The sequence below is a fragment of the Poecile atricapillus genome, chromosome 1, assembly GCF_030490865.1.
Source record: "Poecile atricapillus isolate bPoeAtr1 chromosome 1, bPoeAtr1.hap1, whole genome shotgun sequence".
In the NCBI taxonomy this organism is placed as follows: Eukaryota; Metazoa; Chordata; class Aves; order Passeriformes; family Paridae; genus Poecile; species Poecile atricapillus.
This window is the reverse complement of record NC_081249.1, coordinates 107,044,185-107,058,280: the sequence shown is the minus strand read 5'-3', so window position 1 is coordinate 107,058,280 and position 14,096 is coordinate 107,044,185. Positions and strand designations below refer to the sequence as shown.

Here is a 14,096-nt window from a genome sequence, read left to right as displayed (position 1 = left end):
TCCGTGAAATTATGATTGCTTTATGTTTGTAAGATTTTGTATACTTAGTTTCAATTTATATGTGTTTTTTCCTCTCTAGATAATATTGCAATTTACAGTGTGTAATAGGAGGCAAGATAACCAGACAGGATTTGATCTAACAGGATAATCATTGCTGCACAAATAAACACTAGAAAGAAGAATGGCAGATTTAGAAACAGATTTTTTTTTTTTCTTTTTCTCTAAAAGAACTTGCCCACAAAATTATCTCTCTGGTTTTAAGTATTTGGCCAACGGAAGGAGCAGTCAAGTATGTTCACATCACTTTGTAATGCTTATCTCTTCCTGTCTATCCTTTAAACTCTACTTGTTGTAGAGGAAGAGAGCGTACATTAAAGTGGTTTAAGCATTCATATGGAAGGCCAAGTGTAGGTAAAAAAAAAAAAAAATCAGTTTTGGGGGTACTAAAGTATGAGAGGAAGCCTTGCAATTCAAAGTTCGGTATCTATTTTGAAGTGGCTTTTATAGGCTTCCTTTGTAATGTGTAGCAATCCACCTGGTGTCCTGTTGAAGAGCAGCACAGAACTGGGTGAGTCACTCTGAAAACACTAATCTCTGTTGACTGAATGATTCATGTTGTTAAGGAGCTCTGAAGAGGCTCCTATCTCTTAGATAAGCTAAGTGCCACTGTTGGTGTATAATTTTAGAAGGGTTAGATTTTCATAAGTCTCACACAAGGCCAAGGAAATAGACTATAAATCTGAGCATTTACTTGAGCCCTGTGTCTAGTCCCTCACATTCAAGACAATCCCAAGGACTTTGATAACTGCACCAGAAAGATCTTAAGCTTCACATATAACAGCGTAGATATACGTGATTAAGATCGTGCTGCTTCCTTCCTAACCACTTCTAGCGATAAAAGTAATCAGTTTCTGGGTAGCTGGAAGTAGGCTTATCCAGTAAATGTGTAAACTTGTTTGAATCATACTCTGACTCTTTACTCCCAAATGCTATTATCTTCTATCGTGTAAGTGTAATTTTGAGTGGGCATTAATGGTTGAGATCTTGATTTTTATCTCATTGCTGTTTCATTTATAGCACTTCACCTTGGTTCTTAGAAGGGGTTTTAATGTTCAGTGCTTATTTCACTTTCTTTAAGTTTCTGATGTACCTTGAAGCACAGTGTTTCTGTGTTTCTCATCAGAACCCAGAAACCTGAGGTGGACTTCAATGATTGATGCACTGTGGCATGCATCAATTCAACTGGTGCATAGTTATTAAATGTGTTTGTCACCCCTGGCTCAACTAATTTTCAGGTGATTATAGTAGAGAGTCTTACAGGGTCTAAATGCAAAATATTGATATTGCCACAAATTTTTGAAGAGCTTCTGCCAACACTTGAGACAAAAATAACAATCTTGGAGGTGTATAAATGTACACCATTTAACAAAAATGTAGCATTAAATTGTTAATATTCCTCAAAGTGGATGTCACTAGCCCTTTTATCAAGGGCTTTTATCAAAAAAAAACACCAACAATGCTGTAAATGAAAAAAAAATTTAAAAAATCACAATCTTTATTTGACAATCAGATTTGTAGGTATAATGATAAACAGTTTTAGTTGCATACCAGGACATCATAGACAAAGAATTTTAACAGCAAAGGTTATATTTTTAGTAGAAAGGTACTGATGTGATAATGCAATAGCACCAAAACACTTCAAATAATGCAGAAGAAGTGAGGAACAAGGAAAGAGTTGAAGGCTGGTGGAATAAATTTACATTAAATTAAAAAGCTCTGCTTTATAGGTGTGATGCTGTCGTCATTATAAACTGGAGCTACGTTCACAGCAGTTTGCTGATTTGTTCTCAGTACATTGTGCTGAGCACAAAGCATTTACATTTGTATGCCTGTAGACACACACACTTGCTGGTTTAGAAATCCGTATGTTACAGTTTAATTTTTGTATAGTTACAGAGTCAAATTGCCTTTGTTTGATTTGTGCTTTTCACAAAGTACAGAGTATGATTAAGAGTGCTCATTATATGCTTTGATGCTACAATTTTAACTAAAAACCTTTTGTGAAACAGGAAGCAGCATCATGTTTTTGAGTTTACCTGCTAACTCTGACTGGAAGAGGCAGCTCATGTTTGCACCAGTTTGTTTCACAATGTGATAGGAAGTTTATCACTTCTCTTCCATCATCTTCTATAGTAACACGTTCAGTTATATGAAGTTCCTTTTCTTTTAAAGGAGTGTTGTACACCTGACTTTAGATTCAGGTTAATACTAAAGTAACTTTTCATGTCTGTTATGCCTTCATGCAATTATTTTTCAACTTTTTAAGCAGTTCCCATGCTCATCTTTTGAGATTAATCCACAAAGAGAATTTGTTGCATATGTAATCAGATGGACAACTTCCTTAAGCACACTATGCTTAGATTCCACAGTTGCAAAGAAGGAAATGTAGTGGGATTTCAGAGCTACAAAGATTTCAGAAGATTGCACTGTATTAGAAGCAATTTCATCTTTTTAAGATATCTGTGTGTTTTAAGAGCTTTCAAAACGGCTTTAGATTTAGTTACCACAGGGGAGCAGTGACTTAAATCAGAGTTGAAGATGATTTTCCCTCTGCTTTGTCCCTTTCTCCTTGGTGACATGACTGACATTTGCCTGTCATTTAATTTAATCCAGAGGGTGCTGCATTTTATTCCACTGATATATATCCAAGTGATGATATTGTTAGTCCTCAATTAGTACCATTGAACATGACCTAAATAGCATTTATTATCAGCAAATTGAATTAAATAAGTCTCTTATTCAATCTATGGCTCTTGTGACCATTCCAGAATGCTTGAAGATGCCATGTGTCTACACACAGCATTAAGGACTTGTTGCATCTTCTCCACAGTCCTATTTTCTTTTATATAAAAGTATTTGTACAGTTGTTTATGCTTAAGTTTCTGTGGTTATTACTTTGAAACCATGCCCCATCCCCTAAAAATCCTTAAAAACAAGGTGGTCCTCTGGCTGGTGAAGAGTGGTATCCTACATCTACCAAACATGTTTTTTAGCCAGCCACTTGTTATTTCAGGGATTAAAATCTTTCAGACCTTTGGAGACTAGTAAAACTCTGTTACACAGCTCTGTGCAAAGCAGCTTTGTAATTCACTATTACTTCACATTTTCTCTGTAATTTAGATCTGTCGTATCTTCATAAATGGGAAAGAGATAAATTTGCATAAACAAGAACAGAAATGTGAATCACAAGTCAGTCAAATAAGCAATGTAACTCCTGTTTAACTGGGGCATTTATTTTTTTTTTTAAGTTGACTTGTTTCACCTGTATTTGAAATCCCATTTCCACAACTTTTTGAAATGTAGACTGGCTGTATGTGTTTGGAGTTCATTTGCAGAAGGATGCAGCTTCTGCAGAGTGGCCCAGAAGGGGTGAATGATGGGATAATCAGGTAACAGGGCTGGAGGCATCCTCCAGACTGAGGCTGCTCCAGGTCTGTCTCCCTCCCTCTTCCTGACTTCCTGAACTCAGCCTTTTGATCACCAGAGACCTACTTAAATTAGCTCCATGTTTTGTTTTGGAGGAATGTAACTGGTTTTGGATTACTGCCTACCAGTGACATGTTCTCTGCTGGTGAAAGGTCCTAAAGAACGTAGAAAGGGCATGTCCCTGTCAAAATGAAGCTGGCTAATTCTCTCTATAAATGTCAGCTTTTACAGGTGGGAGAAGAAAGTGGAATCATACTTCATCCTCCGAGTAAAGGCTGAAGACTGTTCTGGCTATCACATAAACAGTTGGAAAACAAAGTTGTTTTTCAGAGTAGAGAAGTAGAAGCAGTTTTGAAAAAGTGCATTAGCAGACTGAAAAGTGTCTGCAAGCTGTTTAAATCTCTCAGGGTTATCTGGTGAATGGATGCACCTGATTAAATTCATTTATTGGTGAGTGATAGTTTGATTCAAGTGTTTACTTTTTTTATTTTTTTTTTCTGTTATTCCTTTTTGAGGAAAATTGTATCTCTGGATCTTGTGGATATCTATTAAGTAACAGTTTTGTAGAAGCCTGCTTATCTCGAGAGTGGCAGCAATAACTGCAAGGGTGTATTAATCTTCCTTTCTCTACTCTAAGGATTTTTCAGGCTGTTAAGAAAAAATCAAATACAAATGAAGTTGGTTATGTTTGCTAGTCAGGGACTCTGCAAATCTGTTTTTCAAATCATATTTCTCAAAGCTTATTTCTCTTTTGCCACAAAAGTTCTTTCCCCTCACCCCTTGCCTTGTCAGAGTGAGTTTTTAGAGAAGGGGTATATTTATGACCAAGGTATTTGGCATGATTCTTTCATGTGTAGCTTTGTCATCATCATAACATAATTTCCAGTGCATAGTAAATGACAGCTCTAGTTCTAAAAATGCTTTGTTAGTTTTAAGATTATAGAATCTGAAGATCAGTTATGACTTTCCTGTAGTTCGTTTTCCTATTATGCACAATATAAGCTGCTCAATTAGCTGCAAAATTCTTTCTCATTTTTCATTAATTTTAGTTAATATACAGCCTTCCTCAGTTATTGAATGTATTATTGCCTACAAGTTATGCAATATTGTCAAAATGCAGACAATTAAATTTGTTTAAATAGACCTTATGTGTGATCACTGACATGTTGAGATGGGAAAAATAACTCCCTTCTTCAGCTGTACGAGAACAAATAAAACATTTTGGATGCATATCAGAAATTCCATCATTTGAGGCATCCCATGTGCATGGCAAGCATGTGCTGTTTATGTTGCTTACAGTTTTATTTGGCAAAGTCTCACAAAAATCAGGGCTTCATTTCAATTAAATGGTTGGTTTTAAGGTATCACAAAAGGTCTGTCTTTTTTGAGTCCTTTGCTTGCACTCATGAAATAAATGGATAAAATAATAGAGTTACTGGCTGTGCTTGCTGTAGAGGGGGTTAAAAGGTTAATGCATGCATTAAGGAATAAACTCAGGTACAGACTTAAGAAAAACAAAATGCTAGAGATTAAAAAAAAGAACAAAACCAGCAACAACATTAAAACCCAACCTAGAGAAAACTAAAGCAGTGAGGCTTGACTGGAAATGCTGTAACTTAAATATGCTTCTACCTGTAAGTTTGGTATGGCAGAAGTTCATTCTACAGTTATGTCTAAGTCTATTATTAAAGGAAATTTCCATGTTTATTAACTAAAGTGGAACTTGTATGTACTTGGAAATTTGTAAGATTAGTTCTTGAAAGTCTTAAAAATCATGAGATTCGTATTTTCAATTGTTCTGTGAGTATGTTTGGAAGTGTCTTCCATACTACATCTGAAGTGCTGAGATTCACTAGATTTTGGAAGCAGACTAAGAGGACTTTCATTGTGGATGCGTGCCAACATATTTGAGTTTCATAGCTAATTCTGTATCAAAACAGCTCACAGGTGAATGTTATTGTCAATGGATAACAGTGATACTTAAAAAATGAAAATTTTTCATGGATGCTGTTACATGAGACTTTCAACCACTGTGAAAACAGAGCACATAAATAAAAGATTCCTATTCAATGAAATTATCTACTCCTGCCAAGATCAGGGCAAAATAATGAACACTTTGCCTGAAAATTGTTCTTACATGTCTGTGTTTTCCCAGAAACTATGCAGAACAGAGGAATTTAGGAGTTCAGTTCTTGATGGGTTGTGATACTGTGAATAAACAGATTTTTCTTAAGCTGATGAGTAATTTAGGATGTTATGGTGCCCGTGCTGGGATGGATGATTAAGCAAAATTAGATGTTTTATAGTCTTGGCAGAAATTCCTGTGCAGCTCAGTGAATTCATAAATCAAACAATTTGGTGGCAGTCATTTTATGAAATGGGAGCTCTGATGGGTAAAAGATTATCTGAAACCATGAACCAAAACTGGGGAATCTGGCTCTTCAATTGAGGTGAAAGCTTTGCTTTTTGCATTTAATCATCAAGTTGTTAGTTTCAAAGAAAAAAATTGAATCAAAATTGTTCAGGTTGAAGGGCCCTACTATTTCAAGCATGAATCTGAGATGAGTATTTAAGTATTTTTCCTGAATCCAGCCAATATAGTGAATTAATACAAAGATCTCCTTAGTTGTGCTATTCTTTGCCTGTGGAAGACAATTTGGACTCTTAACATCAAGTGTAAATGCAAATAAAAACAGATCTCCTAATTGCATGAAGGAGGAAAAGGAGATTTTGATACCAAATTTTGCTTTCAGTGTCTGATGCTTATTTTTCTTCCCTTCTCCATGGCATTAAGTGATGTGCTGTTCAGTAGTTTTCCAGCCTGTGTGTGTGCCTGAGGGCTGGGAAGGATTGAGCCTCAAGCAGAGTTCAGAGGGACTGAACTTGCACTCTTTAGTGCAAGTTATCAAATTAACTGGGACCATTGGCTGTCTCCTCTTTTTTCCTGGTTGTGAGTTTCCTCTGGTCCAAGGAAGTCTTTGTATGGTGTTTTCATCTAAGAGGTGTCTAGTACATTTTCCCCCAGTTTCTGCTTTAGATTGTTGATCTTTCTTCCCCCACCTTCACCCCTCCTGCTCCTCCCTCCCCCAAGACATCTTGGTACAACTAGATGAAGTGAAGATCATTCCTATTTTTATAAGTCTTTCCATTTCCTAGCTGATGATGCAGGACATATGCCCGTAGGCAGAAGTATAAAGTCAGACAAGTAAAATGTTGACTAGCAATCCTCATGCATTGGTTGTTCTGATGCTTTTTTCCCCCAATATGACACTTTCAGAACTTCAGAAAAACTTTTTTTAAAGTCTTGCTTCTGAGTTAATATTTGGAAATAAATTTGTGTTTAGTCAATACATTTTGTATATGAATTTAGAGTATTTGGAAAATACTCAATATTTTAAAAATATTATTTTGAATTATCATTCCCCAGAAACCAAAAGTATCAGCTGTGTTTAAAATTTTGAATAAAGTAATTTTTATTTTTCCTGTTTACTGTCATCAGGTTAAAACCTTTCTTTGAGATCATACTGCTGACAAAGATAGATTTGCATCTTTGTGTCTGTGAGCTGTTTTGATGAGAGCTGTCTGACTTGACTTGCATCCTGTATGTAAATTGATTTCAGCTGATGGCTTTGAATTTGAAAGAAATTTAATTTGAAAACTGCCCCGTTCACTCCCTGAGGTAGTAGATGCTTCTCTACGTCATCTGTTAAGCAGTGCATAGTCAGCATATGTCTGTTCCTCTCCTATTTAAACTGTTTTCTCCAGAGAAACAGAAATTCCCTTTAGACCAGGCAGACATCTGCTGACTCTCTCCTACTAGCAAAGCAACTGAAAAGATATCTTTCCTGTGATTAAAAGAAATATGTCTGGAGGCGCTTAGTTTTTGTTCAATTAATCAAAGATTAAACACATGTGGACTCTCTAAACTGGGCTTCTTTGTGCTTCTATGCTATCAAAATTGATTGGGGAGAGGAGCTGTGTTAGAGCTGGCTAGACTGAAATTTAATTTTTTACCTATATATGTGCTATATAACTCAGTTCCAAAAGGTCACAATAAGGTGGAGGGAAAAAAAAACCCACACAAAAAAAGCTTGTTTGTTAGTTTTGAATTAATTTATAACTTTAAAGTATTTGAGTTTAAGGGAAAAAAGGGTGAAGTGTCAAATAGTTTTTGTAACACTTGCTTTTAAAATAAAAAAAGAGTCTTAGGGTTATGTGATTGGGCTACTTTATACATAGTTGCCATTTTGGTAACCATTTCCAGATGCAAAGGCATTTTTGGTTGCTTTTGTTCCCCAATTCCTGTTAGTAAATGCTTTCCTGGCAGAAAGTGTTAGTGTTAAAAGTCTGGTTTTCAGCTCAATGCCTTATCCTTACTTAACAATAATATTTCTGATAGACTGTTTTGTAAAAAACTTACGGGCTTTTCTCTGATGTTAAAATAAATGAATTATTTTTTTTCACCTGAAACCTACACTAAGAATTCTGCAAGAGTAAGATGGCAATAATTAAGCAGATTCCTTGAATACCATGGTGTTCTTAAATTTTTTATCAGACACTAGCAAGTCTCTCTTGTAGACATCTTTATCTGAAGAGAATTTGTATGGCTCCAGTTTTATTAGTGGAATTAGTTCTTTGGTGTAGTGTGTGGTATGGTTTTAAAACAGGAAAGGCTCCACTGATAAAGTAACTTTACTGAGATTTTTTTTTGAAGTGGTGCCTTCTAGACTGCTCTTTGTAATACCTATGATTTTGTTTTCTTAATAGATCAAGTTTTCCTCAAATATATGAAAACTTGCCTATGCTTCACTTTCTGAATAAATATAAAATCCAGTGTAAAGGTCTGGCCTTTCATAAGTAGGCATCAAGCAGCATTTTTGGCAAGATACTTGTATGGTAGCGAAATTTCTTTATCACATAAAATGTATTAGACCTTAAATAATAATTACTGAAGAAGTGGACACTGAAATATTCAAAGCTACCATTGTGGAATTAGCTAGTAAAATATAAAAAAAAATCTCCAGATGTAGCTCTTTCACTCTGAATGGGATGGACCAATCCTTTGATATTAATAAAAGGTGTAATGGTAAGCATTGCAAATGATTTTGTTTTAACATGGTAACTGAAGTAATTAGGTTTTTATACCCAAAAATAGTCACAATATTTTCCCAAAGTGAAAAACAAAACCATAAAGATCAGCTCACTTCAGTAAATTTTGTCTCTATACAGAGAAAAAGAATCAAGGGATGCTTCTATTCCAGCACCTTAGCATTGTTTTCCTTTTGAAAGAATACCATGGAAACTCCTCTCTCCTATTTATAAGTGGGTGTTCCAAAAGAAGTTTTTAAAAGCATTTTATAATACTTAAATATGCCCATATTTGGGAATGAAGGTGATCTTGCTGTTTTCTAGACAGAAGAACTGAGGCAGTAAGAAATTAAATCTTGATCTCAGTCACGAAAAAATCTGTCAGCTCTGGAGAGATCGGGAGCTCTCTGGCAGTTCTGTTTGTTCCTCACAAGACTGCTCTTCATTGCTCTGTTTAAAGGACTAATTGAAATGTTTCATAGCAATTTTTAGCACTAATTACAAATAACTTTGGAAACCCTTTGAAATGTTCCAAAAATTACCCCTTTTGGGTGGTGCTGGGATAAAAAATGAGTTCTCTAACTTGTAATTTTCCATTTTCCTGGATTTATTCCTCTAGAGCCTGTATTGCTGATTCCCTATGGTTATGGGCCTCATTATTTTTTTGTTTTTTCCCTGCCAGCTGCTCATGGCTCAGATGAATATATCAAGATGATTGAGTCTTTAACCCTCTGCTGCCCAGTGAGTTAGGCCAAAAAAAAATGAAATGTGTAGGTGCTGAAGAAGATGATGGAAATAGGGATACTTGTTTTTCTTCCTTCAGCTCACTGTGTTCCTGCTGGGCTTAGGACTGCTCCCGCAGAAGCAGATGAGAATCATTGATTTTAATTTCACTCATGCTCAGGGACAGTGTCTAAATTAAAATTCAGACCCTTTATTACATGAACTCGATGAAGCACTCCGTGCCATGGTTTAACTGATAAGGTAATGTTAGGTAACAGGTTAGACTTAATGATCGCAGAGGTCTTCTCCAACCTAGTTTATTCAGTAGTTCTGTGATAGAGGATGTGAAGATTTTGTGTCTAGGCCAGGAACTTGCAGGTGATCTGCTCTGGCAGCGTGACCTCTCGTTGGAGAGATTGCAGTTCCCATGGACTGGTGCTGCCTTCCTCCCCCTGTTTGTTGTAGGGGATCTTGGGGCACCAGCTCATGGTCCTCCCTGATTACACAGAGATCTGGCAAAACTATCTCTGCAAGTCTCATCACAAAAGGTGTGGGGGCCTGAGAGCCTGGTGTGGTGGTGGTCGCTCCTCTGGCTTAGCCCGGTTCAGGGCAGATGCTCTGAAGGACCCAGCTTGCTCCAGCTCTGCCCCACACAAGCTGCCCTCTGGACAGGCAATTTGGGAAGGTGGGGAAGTGCTGGAAGTGTCACACTTCCATTCTAGCCCCTCAGCCATCACCCATGTTCTTTTGTTCCTCCCACTCCCTACTTCTCCTCACTCCCTTTCTCTCTTCCCCGCTCTCCTGTGGGCTAAGCAAATTGTTTAGCACAGTACATGATGTGCTGTCTTTGCTCTAGGCCATCGTGGGATCCAAGTAAAACCATCTTGCAGAGCTGGATTCAGCCTTCAGGCTGTCAATTAGTTATCCCAGTTGTAGAGGGAGAATTGCAACTCATGCATATTTCTGCTCTATGTCATGGAATAGATGCAGAGCTTCAAAGTTAGGAGGGTAGAAAATGGGAGCAGTAATTAGCAGTTACAGTCCCTGGTTTTGCTCCTTCAGTGTGCTGTCATCATTTAAATATTTTGTTACTGGAAAGCAGAAAGTAAGCTTAATTTTTTCCTGACTTCAGTTATGACAAAAAAGAAACCTGATTTAAACCAGTCTTCCTAGAGGATTAGGTGAGTGTGAGTAGAGCTCATCTGTAGAAGAGCAGTGTAAACTAATGGTAAAAAACTGATTTACTTTGCTTCAAATTATCTGACTACTTTGTGAAAAGAGTCAAGCAGTGACCCTTTCCTCTAAACACACACACACACAGACACACTGGTTTAGTAGGTAGAGGTGGAAAGAGTAGATGTGCATAGTTCCAAATGCATTTACCCAATAATCATCAGTCACAATTTGAAGGATTTGCACATAAGACAAGTAAGATAAACAAGATAAAAAACCCAGATAAACCAGTAGTTGTAAAGCTAAGTCCACTCTCCATATTTGAACTGAATGGCCTGGCAAGTATATGCTTGCATTGAAATGCCACATCATATGTCTGAACATGAAAGGTATAACTAAGTTCAGAAGTTTTGCATTATGGGACCATAGTCTGTTAAGAGAGTGATGCTTCACAGGACCTGGAATCACATTAGATAGTCTAAGAAGATTTTTAATCGAGCTGTGAAATACAAGTAAAGAGATAAGGTACAGGTGACTCATCAGTGAGACAATTACTGGAATGCTGAATCCACTCACATGCACAAAAAAGGACATTGGAAAGCTGGAATGGGCTCAGAAAAGCTGCACAGGTTATTCCAAATTTCAAAAGCTTGGGATGCATGAGACTTCTGCTCAGCCTAGTGTAGTTTTGTTAAAGCAAATGTTCAGAGTTAGCCTGAGGCTACAAGTTAACTCATTTAGTATAGAAATGCCAATGAGGACTGTAATTCCATGACCACAGATGCAGGGATTCTGTCTCTATCAAACTATTTCTATGTGTGCTACCCTGACCACAGCTACAGCTTGAAGGAGGCATAAACAATTCTGTGCCTACAAAGTAAATCAGTAGTAAAACACTGCTTGTTTTGCTGTACTTAAGCTTTCATACTGCTCTGGGAATTTAAATCAGCATTGGGGTTTATTTCACTACTGCTATTTATTCTTCAATTAAGAATACAGTAAGGAAAATCACAGGATGAGAAAGTAAGTGTACAGTTCAGACTATTCAGGCTCCTTAAGAAGTTAGGAATAATTAGCCTGAATTAGTGTCTTGAAGAAATACTGTTATTCTTTAGTGAATCCAAGCAAAGCAGAAGGGGCAGAAGAGAACTTGAGAAGCATTGTTGGAAAAGTGGTAGTTTTTAATAAGCTTTTCTTTCATGGGAAATCTTATTTCCCTTGGTCATATCATACTTGAATGAGGAAATGTGTATTTTAAAGTCTTTGGGTTTGTGTTTGTTCTGTTTTTAAACATTCAGTTGGAGTATTCCTATATTGAAATGAACTGACACACAAGACTGCAAGAAGCTCTGTGTGGTATCTTTAAAGAGCTTAGCAGAAAGTTTGAATTGGCCTGTGGTCTACATCCAAAGGCATTAACTATTCACCAGACTTTAGTTACTGTCTCTGTCTGTAATTCATCTTGATGGCATCTTGTAAAAGCCATAGACCACCAAAAGAGCAGGAAACAGTTGAAAGGAGCTGGTTACACACTAGTCTTGCTCAGCAGATTTTGTTTAAAAGTATTTTGATGTGTGCACAGCGCAAAGCAGGTAAAGGTTTTTTTATTCCTCAGCCTGTGGGCACTCAGCTTGATCAGATCTGCCAGCTGGGATTGTGTAAGAAAATGAAGAGTCTTGCCCAGTGGCAGAAGGTGCCAGTCCCTAAGGGCTTCATGCCTCCTCACTTTTCTCCTCTCTTCCCCTTTTTCTGGGGGCTCTTAAAATCATAACTGTTTTCTGATAATGCTGTTATACCTGCAGTTTTAGTCCTTAATGGGCCACCTTATGTCTCCTCTTCTGGATCTCAGGGTTTTTGGTATTCTTTAGAGTTGGGGCAGCTGCAGGGACTTGGGAACAAAGGAAGGGCACTATCAGGTCAGGCTTGAAAATAGAATCATTACTTACAAGAAACCAGGGAAACTCTCTTTAATGGATCTGTCCAAGCTAGGTAAAATTTTGTGCATCTGTTATTTCCAAGGTTTTATATTTTTTGAAGCTGTGTTGACAGCCCCTCTGGAATTTGGTAACTTCTGGCCGTATGCAAGTGAACAGGTTATTGTTCCTGATGATGTGTGGTGTTGGCTCTACATTCAGCACTGGGTTGTGGCTGAGACCTAAAGCACAGGAAGGCATGTTAACAGTAATGATCTCTTTATTCTTGACTTTTAATTATTTGAGCTTCTGTCTTTCTATTTAAATGATTTGGAGAGATAATAATTACTTCCCTTGGAGGGTATTAGTTTGGCTAAGATGATTTGTTGAGATATATGGCTTAGTGTGCCTAATGCCTGATGATTATTTGCATCTAATTGTTCCCACTATAGATAGTATTGGAGATTCTTCTGGTTGAGGAGTTGAAATTGAATCTGAAATATATTTGCATAGTGGGAATGAAAAATCACAGCTAAGCTCTTCTATAGGCCTAGCAGAGTATCAAACTTTGGAAGACATGGCATTGCTTTTTTTAATTACAAGGGAAATAACTGAATGGAACATTAAGATGTGTCAGTGTTCATGTAGATCCAATTGCTTAAGGTAATAACCGTTTTAACTTTTTATATAACATACCTTTGATCTTCTAAATTAAATTTATACTAGCATTATGATTTAAATTGTTTAATTAAGCATACATGTGTGCATTATGTAAGTTTTGTGCATATCTTACTTAAAATATAAATTCTGCCGAAATTTATTCAGGCATCTTTTTCAAAACTCTGTTAATTTAATACAAGGAGAAATTCTACCTTAAAAAATAAAATACAAAATACATTTTCAATTACTGCACGCAATAAAGATCTTTTATGAGCCTGTGCATTTTATATTTGTATCTTAGATTTACTGTGTCATCTATAAAAGAAGTAATATGGCCACTATAAAAAGTTATGGCGGGCTTTGCAGCTTTATTTTTAAGACACTGATTGGGTAATTGTGCAGATTTCACCTTCTCAAGGAACTTCAAGGTGTGTGTGGAAATAAGAGAGCCTCTACAACAAGACTTGGGAAGGAGTAGTGGTACAGTAGGGCTCATTAGAGGGAGAGAAGCACACTTTATGAAAGAGGATTTTATTCAAAATATGTTGGAAAGTACTGTCTGAAAGCCCTCCCCCTTTTTATGGATTGGAGTAAAGTTAATGCTGGCAGAAGCTGTGCTGTGTTATAGTGGGGAGAAACAGCTTTATGGTGATGGGAAGGTAATTGTTTCTTTGTGACAGCCATGGAATATAAGGTAGGATGGTTTCTTTTGGTAATGTAGTAAACTTTATTCTAACTGTTGTTTAGCATGCAATTTCAGTGGTGGGTGTTAGGATGGTCAAGTAACACAAATGCTTTTTGGAGCATGTTTTGCCATTTTGTTTAGAAAAATAGTAGTCAGGATAATTTGGAGCTAATTCATAATAAAAGGCTTCTGGGTAGAGAATTACTGTTTCTCTTGCAGCTTTGTTCTGGGGAAAGGATTAGTGGTGGTGTGAAATAAGACTTGTTAGCCAATAAAAGTCTCTGTGGGACATAGTGTGTATGTCCTGGGGAAAGCTGGCTTTATGGTGTGACTGTGGGCACCTGAACTTGTTCATTAGTGCAGCACAG

The 14,096-nt window shown here is 36.9% G+C and overlaps 1 protein-coding gene across 1 annotated transcript in view; it reads left to right on the top strand.

Annotated features, from left to right (window-relative positions):
* ROBO1 (roundabout guidance receptor 1) overlaps positions 1–14,096 on the top strand; it is a 293,520-nt gene that overhangs the window by 43,518 nt on the left and 235,906 nt on the right. The gene's annotated exons all lie outside the window — the stretch shown is intronic.